The 16,216-nt window shown below is 38.3% G+C and overlaps 1 pseudogene; it reads right to left on the reverse strand.

Annotated features, from left to right (window-relative positions):
- LOC103665165 overlaps positions 1–15,506 on the reverse strand; it is a 34,365-nt pseudogene extending 18,859 nt beyond the window's left edge.
- Between the last annotated feature and the right edge of the window lie 710 nt (positions 15,507–16,216).

A 16,216-nucleotide genomic window follows, 5' to 3' on the forward strand; every position in this document is an offset into this window, starting at 1 on the left:
AAAAATAGAGCTACCCTATGACCCAGCAATTGCACTACTGGGTATTTACCCCAAAGATACAGACATAGTGAAGAGAAAGGCCATATGCACCCCAACGTTCATAGCAGCATTGTCCACAATAGCTAAATCGTGGAAGGAGCCGAGATGGCCTTCAACAGACTGGATTAAGAAGATGTGGTCCATATATACAATGGAATATTACTCAGCCATCAGAAAGAACGATTACCCAACATTTGCAGCAACATGGACGGGATTGGAGAAGATTATGCTAAGTGAAATAAGTCAAGCAGAGAAAGACAATTATCATATGGTTTCACTCATTTATGGAACATAAGAAATAGCAGGGAGATCGGTAGGAGAAGGAAGGGAAGAATGAAGGGGGGGTAAACAGAAGGGGGAATGAACCATGAGAGACTATGGACTCTGGGAAACAAAGTGAGGGCTTCAGAGGGGAGGGGGGTGCGGGATTGGGATAGGCCGGTGATGGATATTAAGGAGGGCACATATTGCATGGAGCACTGGGTGTTATACGCAAACAATGAATCATGGAACACTACATCAAAAACTAAGGATGTACTGTATGGTGACTAACATAACATAATAAAAAATTATTATTGAAAAAAAAGAGATGAAAAAGAGCACTATATCATAATAAAGGGGTCTATCCAAAAAGAAGATCTAACAATTATAAATATTTATGCCCCTCACTTGGGAGCAGCCAAATATATAAATCAATTAATAACAAGCTGAAAGAAACACATTGATAGTAATATAATAATAGTAGAAAACATTAACACCCTATTCACAGCAATGGACAGAAGATCTAAGCAGATGATCAACAAGGAAACAAGGGCTTTGAATGACACACTTGACCAGATGGACTTCACAGATACATTCAGAGCCTTTCATCCTAAAGCTGCAGAATGCACATTCTTTGTGAGTTCACATGGAACATTCTCCAGAAAAGATCACACACTGGGTCACAAATCAGGCCTCAAGTGGTACAAAAAGACTGAGATCATACCATGCATATTTTCAGACCACAGTGCTATGAAACTTGAAGTCAACCAGAAGAAAAAATGTGGAAGTACCACAAATTCATGGAGGTTAAAGAACATCCTACTAAAGAATGAATGGGTCATACAGGAAATTAAAGAAGAATTAAAAAATACGTGGAAGTAAGTGAAAATGAAAACATGACAGAACCAAACCTTTGGGATGCAGTAAAGGTGGTCCTAAGAGGGAAGTATATAGCAATATAGGCCTTCTTCAAGAAGCAAAAAATGTCTCAAATACACAGCCTAATGTTACACCTAAAGGAGCTGAAGAAAGAACTGCAAACAAAGTCTAAATCCAGAAGAAGGGAAATAATAAAGATTAGAGCAGAAATAAATCACACAGAAAACAAAACAAAACAAAATACAGTAGAGCAACTAAGGGGTAGCCCACGGAACAGGAGAAGATATTTGCAAATGACACTACAGATAAAAGACTGGTATCCAGGATCTATAAAGAACTTTTCAAACTCAATGCATGAGAAACAAATAATCATCAAAAAATAGGCAGAAGATATGAACAGACACTTTTCCAATGAAGACATACAAATGGCTAACAGACACATGAAAAAATGTTTAGCATCATTAGCCATCAGGGAAATTCAAATCAAAACTACCTTGAGATACCACCTTATGCCAGTTAGAATGGCAAAAATATTGTCTCTGAATTGGCCTTCATTTGGCCTATCCAGTCATAGTGCCACGGTAACAGCTGCCCTTCTATGTTGTGTGCTACTTCCATAGTCCCCAGTCTAACATTTTCCCTCCTAAATTCTACATACTGCCTTTGATGCAGACAAGAAACACGCACTTATAAATCAGATAAAATTTTCCATGCTATTATTTTCACTAACTCCTGATTCACTAAAAGGAAACTACTGCCTAAAATTGTATTTCTTTGCTTTGTACTGTACTTTGTCTCTTAATAAATTCTAAAAGTGGCTATTTGCTAAAATGCTAAAGAGATTCTGAGATTGTAGCTGTGTGGAAGATGTAGATTTTCACTTGCTAACTAACTTGAGTTTTAAAATCATGAATTGATTGGGATAAGCCAGTGATGGGTATTAAGGAGGGCACATATTGCATGGAGCACTGGGTGTTATACGCAAACAATGAATCATGGAACACTACATCAAAAACTAAGGATGTACTGTATGGTGACTAACATAATAAAAAATTTAAAAGAAATACAGTAAAGCAGATCAATGGAACTAGGAGCTTGTTCGTTGAAGGAATTAACAAGATTGATAAACTCCTAGTCAGACTTATCAAAAAGAAAAGGGAAGGGACCCAAATAAATGAAATCATGAATGAAAGAGAAGAGATCACAACAGAACAGCAGAAATACACTTATAAGAGAATGCTATTAGTAATTATATGCCAATAAATTAGGCAATCTGGAAGAAATGGATAAATTCTTAGAAACGTATAAACTACCAAAATAAATCAGGAAGAAATAGAAAATCTGAATAGACTCGTAACAGCAAAGAGATTGAATCAGTAATCAAAAATCACCCAATAAAAAAGAGTCCAAGCCTGGATGGTTTCACAGTCTATTCCCAGGGGAATTCTACCAAACATTTACAAAAGAATTAATATCTATTCTTCTGAAACTCTTCCAAAAATAGAAATGGAAGAAAAACTTCCAAACTCATTCTATGAGGCCAGCATTACCTTGATCCCCAAACCGGAGAATTACAGGCCAAAATCGCTGATGAACATGGATGCAAAAATTCTCACCCAGAGGCTAGCTAAGGACCCAACAATACATTAAAAGGATTATTCACCATGACCAAGTGGGATTTATTCCTGGGCCTCAGGGCTGATAAACCACATTAATAAGAAAGGATAAGAACCATATGATCCTATCAACAGATGCAGAAAAAGCATTTGACAAAGCATAGCATCCTTTCTTGATGAAAACCTTCAAGAAAATAGCGACAGAAGAAACATAACTCAACATCATAAAGGCCATATACAAAAGACTCACAGCTAATACTATTCTCAGTGGGAAAAACAGAGCTTTCCCCACAAGGTCAGGAACACAACGGGGATGTCCACTCTCACCCCTGTTGCTCAACATAGTACTGGAAGTCCTAGCCTCACCAACCAGACAACAAAAAGAAATAAAAGTCATCCAGATTGGCAAGGAAGAAGTCAAACTTTCCGTCTTCACAGATGACATGATATTGTATGCAGAAAACCCAAAAGACTCCACCAAAAAATTTGCTAGAACTGAAAGTAATTCAGCAAAGTTACAAGATATAAACTCAATGCACAGAAGTCTGTTGCATTTCTACACACCAATAATGAAGCAGCAGACAGGGAAATCAAGGAGTCAATCCCATTTGCATTTATAGCAAAACCCATAAGACACCTAGGAATAAACCTAACCAAAGAGGTAAATGATCTGTGTTCGGAAAACTATAGAACACTTATGAAAGAAATTGAGGAAGACCCAAAGAAATGGAAAAACATTCCATGTTCATGGATTGGAAGAATAAATATTGTTAAAATGTCTATACTACCCAAAGCAATCTATGCATTCAATGCAATACCTATCAAAATACCACCAGTGTATTTCACATAGCTGGAACAAACAATGCTAAAATTTGTATGGAACCAGAAACGACCCCAGATAGCCAAAGGAATGCTGAAAAGGAATACCAAAGTTGGAGGTGTCACAATTCTGGACTACAAGGTGTATTACAAAGCTATATTCATCAAGACAGTATGGTACTGGTCCAAAAACAGACACATAGATCAATGGAACAGAATTGAGAACCCAGAAACAGACCCTCAACTCTATGGTCAACAAATCTTTGACAAAGCAGGAAAGAATATTCAATGGAAAAAAGACAGTCCTCACAAATTGTGTTGGGAAAACTGGACAGCCACATGCAAAAGAATGAAACCGGACCACTTTCTTACACCATACGCAAAAGTGACCTCAAAATCGATGAAAGACTTAATTTGAGAAAGGAATCCATCAAAATCTTAGAGGAAAATACAGGTGGCAACCTCTTTGACCTTGGCTGCAGCATCTTCTTGCTAGACACATCTCCAGAGGCAAGGGAAACAAAAGCAGAAATGAACTATTGGGACTGCATCAGGAAAAAAACCTTTTGCACAGCAAAGGAAACAATCAACAAAACTAAAAGGCAACCTATGGGATGGGAAAAGATACTCACAAACGACATATCAGATAAAGGACTAGTATCAAAATCCATAAAGAACTCATCAAACTCAATACCCAAGAAACAAAAAAATCCAATCAAGAAATGGGCAGAAGACAAGAACAAACATTTCTCCCAAGAAGACATACAAATGGTTAATATACATGTGAAAAATGCTCTCAACATCACTAACCATCAGGAAAATATTAAGCAAAACCACAATGAGATACCACTTCACCCTGGTTGGAATGGCTAAAATGAACAAGGCAGGAAACAACAGATGTTGGTGAGGATGCAGAGAAAGGGGAACCCTCTCACACTGTTGGTGGGAATGCAAGCTGGCGCAGCCACTCTGGAAAACAGTATGGAGGTTCCTTAAAAAGTTCAAAATAGAAATACCCTAGGAGCCATCAATTGCACTACCAAGTATTTATCCAAAGTGTACAAGAATAGTGATTTGGGGGCGCCTGGGTGGCTCAGTCATTGAGCGTCTGCCTTCGGCTCAGGGCGTGATCCCGGAGTCCTGGGATCGACCCCACAACAGGCTCCTCTGCTGGGAGTCTGCTTTTTCCACTCTCGCTCCCCCTGCTTGTGTTCCCTCTCTCACTGGCTGTCTCTCTCTCTGTGTCAAATAAATAAATAAAATCTTAAAAAAAAATAGTGATTTGAAGGGGCCCATGCACCCTGATGTTTATAGCAACATTATCAACAATAGCCAAGTTATGGAAAGAGCCCAAATGTCTATTCACTGATGAATGAATAAAGAAAATGTGGTACACACACACACACACACACACACACACACACACACACCCATATGTTGGGATATGACTCAGCTATAACAAAGAATGAGATCTTGCCATTCGCAAGGACATGGATGGAGCTAGAGAATATTATCCTAAGTGAAATAAGTCAGTCAGAGAAAGACAAATATCATATGATTTCGCTCATATGTGGAATTTAAGAAACAGAAAAGATAAACATGGTGGAAAGATGGGCAAATCAGGAAACAGACTCGAATACAGAGAATAAACTGAAGATTACTGGAGGGAATATGGGTAGGGGGTTGTTTAAATGGGTGATGGGTTACGGAGGGCACTTGTAGTGATGAACACTGGATGTTGTGTGTAAGTGATGGGTCACTAAATTCTACACCTTAAACTAATATTACACTGTATGTTAACTGAACTAGAATTTAAATAAAATCTTTGAGAAAAAAAGAAGGTATTATTATTACACACTTATTAGAATGGGCAAAATAAAACAGTGAGACCACCAAATGCTGATGAGGATGCAGAGAAACTGGGTCATTGATGGTGGGAATGTAAAATTTAAAGCCACCCTGGAAAATATATTGGCAGTTTCTATTAAATTAACATACGCAGTTAACATACAATATAGTTATTGCACTCCTGGCATTTATCTTTGAGAAATTAAGGTTTCTATTTACACACACAAAATAACTATACATGAATGTTTATAGCAGCTTTATTTGGAATAGCTCAAAACTGGGATCAATCCAAATGTCCTTAAGAAGAGAAATAGTTAAATAAATTGTGTTATATCCATACAGTGGAATACAACTCAACAATAAACAGCAATGAATTACTGATACACAGAACAACCTGAATGAATCTCCAGAGAATTATGCTGAATGAAAAAAAAGCCTATCACAGAAAGCTACAGACTGTATGATTCCCTTTACATAACATTCTTGAAGTGACAAGATTGTCCAAATATCAACAGATTAATGATTTCTAGGGATGTGGCTATAAAGGGCAACATGAAGGATTCTTGTGCTGATAGAAAAAATATTCCGTGTATTGACTCTATCAATGTCAATATTCTGGTTATGATATTATACTAGACTCTTGCAGGTGTGTTACCATTGGCACAAACTGGGTAAAAAGTACACAGAATCTCCCTGTATTATTCCTTCTACTACATGTAAATCTGCGTTTTCTTTAAAAAATTTTTTTTAATTTAAATTCAATTTAGTTAACAGATACTGTATTATTAGTTTCAGGGGTAGAATTCAGTGATTCATCAGTTGCTGTAACACCCAGTGCTCATTACATCAAGTGCCCTCCTTAATGCCCATTCCCCAGTTACCCCATCACCCCACCCACCTCCCCTCCAGCAACCCTCAGTTTGTTTCCTAGAGTTAAGAGTCTCTTATGGTTTGCCTCCCTCTCTGTTTTTATCTTACTTTATTTTTCATTCCCTTCCCCTATGTTCATCTGTTTTGTTTCTTAAATTCCACATATGAGTGAAATTATATGATATTTGTCTTTCTTTGACTGAAATAAATCTGCATTTATCTTAAAAGAAATGGTTTGAATACAAAAAAGTAATGCAGAATGCACACGACATCCCTGGGCAAAAAAATAATTATATTCCCAATAGTATTAATTTCTATAAATCCCTATACTATAAAATGATACAGCTTAATGATGAAGAGAAATACTGTGCTTGTAAATAAGGAGACTCAATATAGCAGAGATGTGAAATCTCTCTAATAAATCTAAAATTTCAACTGCAAACCTAATCACAATCACAATGTAGTTCTTCATGAAGTTCTAGAAACTCCATCTCAAGTTTGTTGGATACCAACATTGCCTTTCTCTTCTTGCCCTTCAGCTGGCTCATTCGCTTCTGCCAATTGACCCTCATGGAAGGGAGGGATCAGAAAGAATGGAACTATGGCCAGGGAATACCATTCCCTCTTCAATTTTTGCAAACCCCACTGGCCCACTGATTTTCACTGGTCAATTTTCTCTAACTGCAAAGCCAATGATATTTATAAAAACATATCACTTAAATATTCTGAGTTACTTACTGCGGGTCATATGTTTCTTTTCTGTCCTACTTCATCCCTGATCTTTCTTTCTTGTTATCCCTTTTATCTAATAGTCTCTTAAATGACAATGTTCCTCATGGATGTCCTAGATCTCTCTGTTTCTTTTCTTCTTTGCTCCCCTCCTTTTCTTCCTTTTTGTTCCCTTCCCTTCTCTTCTTTTTTCAGTCTTTGTACCTCCTCTACATGGTCTCGTCCTTTCCTAAGATTTACCCCTTATGTGATCTTGATCTCATCTTCAGACCTCTTTCCCCAACCATTGCCCACTGAACATTTCTATATTTATGTCCCATAGGTACTGTGAGCTTGTTCAAAATAGACTTTGTAATTCTCCTTCCAAACTTAATTCTCATCCTTCATGCCCATCTGGGTGAATGGCTTCCCCATCCAAGTATTCATCCCAGCCGGATACTTTGTATTATCCTTGCTCTTCTTGTTTTTAATCAGTCTGATTGTGCCACTCTTATTTGCTCACAGGCTAAAATCCAAGCTCCTGGAATATCACACAAAAAGTTCAATGGTGTGGGCCCCTGGGTGGCGCAGTCGTTAAGCGTCTGCCTTCGGCTCAGGGCGTGATCCCAGCGTTCTGGGATCGAGCCCCACATCAGGCTCCTCTGCTAGGAGCCTGCTTCTTCCTCTCCCACTCCACCTGCTTGTGTTCTCTCTCTCCCTGGCTGTCTGTCTCTGTCAAATAAATAAATAAAATCCTAAAAAAAAAAAAAAAAGTTCAGTGGTGCACTGGGTGTTATACGCAAGTAATGAATCATGGAACTTTACATCAAAAACTAGGGATGTACTGTATGGAGACTAACATAATATAATAAAAAATGTTATTAAATAAAAAAAAAGTTCAGTGATTTGAGACTGCTGACTTCTCTCCTGCCTGATCTCTTACCATCCTCACTCCCTACGCACGGGCATCCACACACATAGGAATGTGCTGTATGTTGTACTTTGGTGTGTTTTGCCGATGCTGCCCTTTTTGATGGAATCACCTACTCCCATTTGCCTACCTTAAGAATGTATGCCTTTTAAGATTTACCTAAAGTTTTTGTGATATCGTCATAAAACTATTCCTGTTCCCACAAGTAGAATTAACAGCTCTTTCTTTTAAAGGTCTTCTGTGTTCTGGGAAGACTTAACTTTTTACAGCACCAAAAGACTTACTTATTTGTCTTCCTTATTAAACAATAAGGTCCTTAAGGATTAACTCAGCACAGGATTAGTCGTACTGGAAGCCCTCAATGAATGTTTACGGAATGAATGAGTGAATTAGTAAATGAATGAGAATAAATAACTAAACATAACTAAACTGATAAATGCTCCCACTACAAAGGCAAAAATCATTTTTGTCTCAGTGGCCATCTGAAAATCCATAGTATCACTATGTGGATTTGGGAGTGGACAGTTTGGGTGATAGAAGAGAAAAGATATGCTTTTCATTGTATTATCCCACCTTCAAGCAGCCAGAGAGCTAATATATTTGAAAAATTTTGAAAGAGTACCAAGTTGTGCAGTACTATGAATGGACTGGAAGTCCAGAAACAAGAAAAATGAGTGTGTGTGTGTATGTATCTGCATGCTGCCTTCGAATTTCATGTAGGAGCAGCAGGAAATCGGATGGGAACCAATCTAGACAAGTAGAATGAGCAACATCTCTTTTTAAAGGAGCAAGCAAGCAAAGCAACTACTAAAAATTCTTAACCAGTAGGCGAAAAAGTTCAACACTCTTCACAAATACAACAGTGATATTTAAATATGATATTTAAATACAGTTTCAATTTTATAAAGATTTTATTTATTTATTTGAGAGAGAAAGAGAGCGCACACAGAGGCAGAGGGAGAAGCAGGCTCCCTGCTTGGCAAGGAGCCCGATGCAGGGCTCGACCCCAGGACTCCGGGATCATGACCTGAGCCGAAGGCAGATGCTTAACTGACTGAGCCACCCAGGTGCCCTACAATTTCAATTTTTAATTTCAAATATAATTTCACTTGTAGTTTCACATATAGAAGAAGCTAAGTATGAGAGAGGATCATTTATGGGGGTGTTGGAAGAAGAGCAAGGAGGACATAGAACTTCTTAGATCTAACAGGCCGGGAGATCACCTCATTTCAGGAATTGGGAGATGTAGGCACTCTTAGAATATAGGAGTTGAGAGAGGCCTTAAACATCATCCAGCCCATCCTATTACCCAGTATCCTTGACGGATTGTGAGGTTGTTCAGCCTCTGCCATGACGTGACCAATAATGGGGAGCTGATTATCTCACAAGGGAAAAGAAGGTGGGGAAATCATTCCAAGCACAAAGAAGAAAAGTTATGTTTGGAAAAATGCCAGGGTAACAGAATGGGCCTAGTGATGGAGATATTGTGAGAGAAAGATATACTCACATTTGGACATGTTGAGTTTGAAAGGATATCAGTAAATGCAAAGGGAGTTGTCCTGTGGTCCAGCACAGTGCTAATCTAAGTTTAAGTGAGAGATTAGACTCCTGTAGGGAAAGATTCATATGGAAGTAGGAGTTGGAGTTATGGGGGCAAACATTTGGATTTATTATAATTCCAATTTGTCAGTAAGAAAAAGTACCAGAGGTGTGCCTTGTGGGAGAAAGAAATCACAGGTTTTAGGAGTGAAGAAATGATTTCATATGCTTTCATATGCTTGATGAGAAGTACCCAAAATGTACTTGGATATTTGGACTAGTGAACTTGAAACAGTCTCCTGATTTAAAGGTGAAAGGATCTGTTATTTCTTTTCACTAGGTAGAAGGTCGATGTAAAAAATCTGTTTGTAATGGCATAATACTGCTTAGCATGAATTAAATCACAGAAAATTTAAAATACATAATGTAACCAACTTACTTAGAATGCAAATTCATACAGAGTGCTGAGATACCTAGCTGAATTATATTCAATTCCCACATTTCTGTTATTTTCATTTTGAAAGTTACATTAAGAAAAAAAAGTAACTCCCCTGAGTATTCTTATGATATTTTTGGTGAGTGAAACAGTAATCTCAGCGAAGTTCACTCTTGGTATCAGAAAGCAGAATTTCAGGTTGTTTTGGCCTAATTGCCTTTTAATACCAAAGTCAATATTTATTAACACTTATTTCTATTGAGAAAATAGTCATTTATGCTTGCAGATATTGTGCTATGGTTTGCTGGGGTACCATGTGGTTCTAGCATATTATGGAATGAAATTCCAGACAAAAGTAGAATATTTACTAGGAAAAAGGTCACCATTCAACAGTCTCTCAGATATTATACATCTATATAGACCTAAATTTAAAAATATGAAAGTGATATAATAAGTTATATGGGCTTTTCTATTAACAATTGGCTAATTTTAAAGCCTATTAAAATTTATATGTGTGTTAGTCTTTACTCTTATTGAGAAAAATTGAGATTCTACTTTGTATTATAAAGTTAATCAATGGTCATTTTATTATATTTATAAAATGTTTTACTAAGAGGAAAGCCATTAGCTATATTAACTCTGTAAGGGGCTGTAAAGTCTTTTGGTACTTAAGTCAACACATCAGAGATCAGCAAGGTAATAATCAGCAGCCTAGTCATTGGAAGGTTAGGGAATTAGACCAAACCGCAGTGGCAAACATAGATCCCAACATGAAGTGAGCATCAGTTTTCTGTAACGAACACTCCCAACAAATACCATTTCCTTTGATAAACATCCATGATCTCAAGACCGAAAAATTAGCAAAAACCCCCAAACCTTTTGGTGTTATCTAAAAGTTTTGCCCCACTCTGGGAAACAAACTGAGGGCTTCGGAGGGGAGGGGGGTGGGGGATTGGGATAGGCGGTGATGGGTATTAAGGAGGGCACATATTGCATGGGGCACTGGGTGTTATATGCAAATAATGAATCACGGAACACTACATCAAAAACTAAGGATGTACTGTATGGTGACTAACATAACGTAATAAAAAATTATTACTAAAAAATAGAATAAATAGACTACAATGGAATATTACTCAGCAATCAAAAAGAATGAAATCTTGCCATTTGAAACAATGTGGATGGAACTAGAGGGTATTAGGCTAAACAAAATAAGTCAGTCAGAAAAAGATAAATACCATAAGATTTCACTCATATGTGGAATTTAAGAAACAGTACAGATGAACACAGAGGAAGGGAAGGAAAAAGAAAATAAGAGGGAAACAGGAAGGCAAACCATAAGATGACTCTTAACTATAGGGAATAAACGGAGGGTTGCTGGAGGGGAATGGGGTAACTAGGTGATAAGCATTAAGGAGGGCACTTTACGTAAAGAGCACTGGGTGTTGTATGCAACTGATGAATCACTCAATTCCACCTCTGAAACTAACAATACAGTCTATGTTAATTAAATCCAATTAAAATACATTTTAAAAAACATAGAAAATAATAAACACATTTTAAAAATGACAACATATAAAATAAGTATAGATTCAACTTAAAATTTATCATAGAGGATATATATTTTCAAACCTTCTTTCGTCTTTCTAAGCAAAGGCTAATGGTTAATTAAGCACTTAATCTCAAAAGCAACTGCTTCCTCCAAGTCTGAGCTCAAGATATCTGAAGTTTACAATTTTCTTATTCCTCTTAATGGTGTAGAGAAGTTTATTTGGATGTGAACATTACATTTAGACAAAATGCAAGTATCAGGCAACACTTTCTAACAGTAATAATGAATAAATAATGACAGCAAGAGGAAATTTCGGAGGCGATGGGTATATTATAGCATAGATTACGGTGACGGTCGTGGTTGCATACTTATAACCAAACTCATCGAGTTGTATACATTATATATGTACAGTTTTTTAAAATGCCAATCATATCTTAAAGTGGTTTAAACAAAAAGAGTAGTTAAAAAAGGAGCAGGCTGCTTAAAAGATAATTAGGCTTATTTCGCTGGAAGTGACAAATGGCCTTCCTGGAAGGTTGAGGAAAGGATGTTTAATATCCCATTCAATTTTAAGATTCAGAAAGTGCCAGCCCAAGGGTGCCATAGGCACCGACAAAGGACCTCAGCCTTACTTTCAGATGCTGGTGACTCAGGAATCTTACTGTTTCTTTACACACCTTTTATAATTGGGTACCATTGAAATTGTATTTAGGGAAAATTATAATTGTATATCTCAGCCTTAATACATAGAAATGTGCATAAGGCAAACCATAATGTGGGTTAAGACACTAACCTGAGGTTTTGATTCCTTGCCTCTCCTGCCAACTCAGGCCTTACTTACTCCTTCCTGTGTCCACACTTCTGCTTCTGAATTCCCATGTGGGTACAGGCATAAAACTAGAGAACCTGTCAGTGAAAGAGGAAACATCCTCCACTCCACATCCACGAGGCTTCCTTCTGAACGTCAACTTTCTGTTTCCAGAAGAGACTGCCTGAAGCCCATCTCCTCTCCATTTTAGTCTGAAGAAGCAGTTAAAGAGTAGCAGGACGCTGGGAGACCCACACTCGGAGCAGGGGGGGAAAAGGTGCCCTTTGTTTTGCTTTTGTTCCTCTCCAGGTGGTCCACAGCTGCAGAGAGGGTTGGTCAAACAGGTGCTGGACAGCTTATGGGGTAGCTCAGAGCTTCCTTATTGGCAATTACAGAGCAGTGGAGAGAAAAAGGTATTTCCAAGAACTGCAAGCTAAGAGGAACTTAAAGGTAACTGGGAAAGATTAACTAGAGTAAGCTGCTTCATAGACCCTCTGCTGCTTTCCACCACAACTACCCACAAGCTGGTTCTCCAGAGGCAGCAGCTGCTAACGGTGAGCGAGGTGAATTAGGGAGAGTACCATCTTAGGGAAAGTACCTTCGACTCACCCACACGCCCTCTGCTACCTTCTCATGAAAGTGAACTTCTTCTACTGCCTTTTCTAAGGCTGGTCTTCCTAGAGTGACCATAGCTTCATTTTAGTCATAATATTATTATCCCCATTTACAAATGAGAACTATTTGTATGTTCACGTCTAACTCGAGCAAGCTAGGAATTTAAAGTATGGTCTGTGCCCTTTGAGAAATGTACCTCTCAAGAATTTTGTGCCAGATTTCTTCCTTTTGCCCCCCCTTCCCCGGACCTACTCTCCACCCTGCCCGGTGCCATGGGTGACTTGCCAGAGTGACCACACAATGGCCCCTTGCCTTCTAGCTTCGAGTTGGTGTTGGCCAATGGAGATCCTGGAGGAGAAGAGAGCAGGGAGGAGAGCGTCTTTCCTGTAAGCCCGGCCGTACTGGTGCTAGCTGAGTCTCAGCCATCATTCTTCCTCTTTAGCTGGCCCTTGCTGTGCAACTCGCCTTCTGGATTCTGGGCTTTCGTACATAGGCGTAGTAAGAGCTTCCTTGTTACAAGGGCAGGGATAAACTTCACTTCCCTTTGTGGTTTCTTGTCCACTTTTATAAATAGGCCCTCTGTTAAACGCTGTTCAAATATCCTAATTTCAAAATATTCTTTTTTTTTAAAGATTTTATTTATTCATTTGACAGAGATAGAGACAGCCAGCGAGAGAGAGAACACAAGCAGGGGGAGTGGGAGAGGAAGAAGCAGGCTCCTAGCGGAGGAGCCTGATGTGGGGCTCGATCCCATAACGCCGGGATCACGCCCTGAGCCGAAGGCAGGCGCTTAACCGCTGTGCCACCCAGGCGCCCCTAATTTCAAAATATTCTAATCATGTTTTCTGTTGGAACCTTGAAACAAATATCAATCTTACATAAAACAAACTATTTAAGAGAAAAGATATTAATGTGTTGGCAAGAACTGTATATTTCAGAGATGCTGAAATTGATGAAGCATCTACTGCAAGGTCTCAACCAACCCCAAGGGCCACTATGACCTGGAAATATTATTTGCAGGACAGGGGCAGCTCCTATGTCCCTAAAGTATCCTAACTAGGATTCTAAGCACAGTGTTAAAGAGCCTTTCCTTTGGTTTTGTTATTGCTTGACCTTGACATTTTCTTTTGGAATGAAACCCTCCTACAGAGATGTACGATAGCATTCAAAATTACTGCTACAGTGGGATGCGGTAAACCAGGTATTTGCTTCTCTGAGCAGAAAGTATTTGAAAGCTCCAGGAGTTCTTCTCTACTTGGGATGAGTATGCCAAATGTGGCAGAATAGGGGCACAGGAAGGGCAAGTGCACTCCTGAAAAGCAAAGATGGCATATGGAATCTCTTCCCACCCCCAATTTATTCTCCTTAGTGTGTTTAGGCCTTGATTTTGCTTTAAAAAAAACAAGCTAAAAACAACCTAAAAGCTTAACCATTATGGTCCAGTGAGGTATGCAGGATAACTGTGAAAACTATGCAGAGTTTATGTTTATGATATAAAGTTAAATGAATAAAGCAGAACACTAGGTGGTATATGAGTCATGGTTACAACTCTAATATACATATATTTATACATATATTATTACAACCCTAATATAAATGTATATATATGTATATATATGTATATATATGCATATATATATATACAAGCATACATATACATGGGTAAATTCTGTAATATGTAAAAATACATATATATATGTATATATATGTATATATACATATATATACAAGCATACATATACATGGGTAAATTTATACATATATTATTACAACCCTAATATAAATATATATATATATAAACATATATATATATTTACAAGCATACATATACATGGGTAAATTCTGAAAAGATGAAATAAAAAAAGAAAACAATGTGTTAAAGTGATAGGGTTATGGGTATTATTATTATTATTATTTTTTGTTAACCCTAAAGTAAAGCCAACAATAATAATCGGTGATTTATTGAGGAGTTACTATGTACCACACGCTGTTCTACGCTGTACGTGTATTGTTTAACCAACACACCTACTCTGTGAGTAAGTAACTTTATTTTCCTTATTTTACATTTGAGAAAATTGAAGAACAAAGCGGTAACTGACTTCCGCAGTCAACCTGCTTCTGAGCAGCAGCAGAACAAGGAGTCGTGCTGATACCAGAGCTCATAGTCACTTAAGCTATTGTTTCAAAGACGAGGAAAGTGAGGAGAGTGAGTCCCTCTGTTTAGATCAGGCAGCTACCAGGTGGCAGAGCTAGGATACAAACCCAGCTTACTTATGAATAGTGCTTGGACCTAAAACCAAATCCTAGACCTAATAGGCATAACCAACCCAAAATAACTTTCTTGCCCTGCTGCTGTAGCCCGAGGGACCTTCCAGTTCAGCCACCTTAGCCTTCTGACGACTCTTGCCAGTTCTGCCTGTCTAGGGGCAGCTCTGGCCCACGGCCTCGAACAGACTTTCCGTAGAAGGGTTGGTCATTGCAGCAAGAACCAGTTCAGAGGTCTCACTTGCACGCTCCTGAATCGGAGGCATGATTCTGATATAAGGGTTCTGAGACTTGTACTCGTGCGGTTCTGAATCAATCATACTCTCCTCAGAGCACTCTCATTAGTGACAGGACTGGACCAAATTGTCTCTGAAATCCCTTCTTCTCTGCTTCTCATGCACAATGTATTGCCCTATTTGTGACTCCCTTTGGAGGGCCTGAGATTTTTCAGTCCCATTCAGATCCACTAAGTGCGTGCTTCCTTGCCCCTAAATTCCCTTTGCCTAATCTCCCTAATTTCCCATTGCCCTTGGCGGCCCTAGGCCTTTCCTGGGCTTTATGAGTAAATCATACAGTACACATCAAAACTTTACTCCCCTGTGTTTTCTTCCCACTGGGCCCTGTGCTTAGCTGCGACAGAAGATGCTTATATTTTACCATACAAGTTAGAATTTTAGTTTTCCTATTAATACTTTATTTCTTCCAAGAAACACAATGCCTTAACTCTTTTAAACTATCTCTATTGCAAAAGGTTAATATCCCCCAATATTTTCATTCTTACAGATCACAAGTCCACTGACCTACAGGATATTAATCCTGAAAGTGCCAATATTTTATTTGTATGTGGTAGAAAGGAGACCATGAATTAGCTAGCATGTCATTGATTTATTAAGTCAACAAACATCTATTTACTGAACACTTACTATGTGCCAGGCACCATGGCTAGGTGCAAGAAGACAAAAACGAATAAGGAAAGAAATACATACTCAAGCGCTCTTAGTTTACGGGAAAGACAGACATGCATAAATTA

Source organism: Ursus maritimus, unplaced genomic scaffold (assembly GCF_017311325.1).
Source record: "Ursus maritimus isolate PB19 unplaced genomic scaffold, ASM1731132v1 scaffold_30, whole genome shotgun sequence".
In the NCBI taxonomy this organism is placed as follows: Eukaryota; Metazoa; Chordata; class Mammalia; order Carnivora; family Ursidae; genus Ursus; species Ursus maritimus.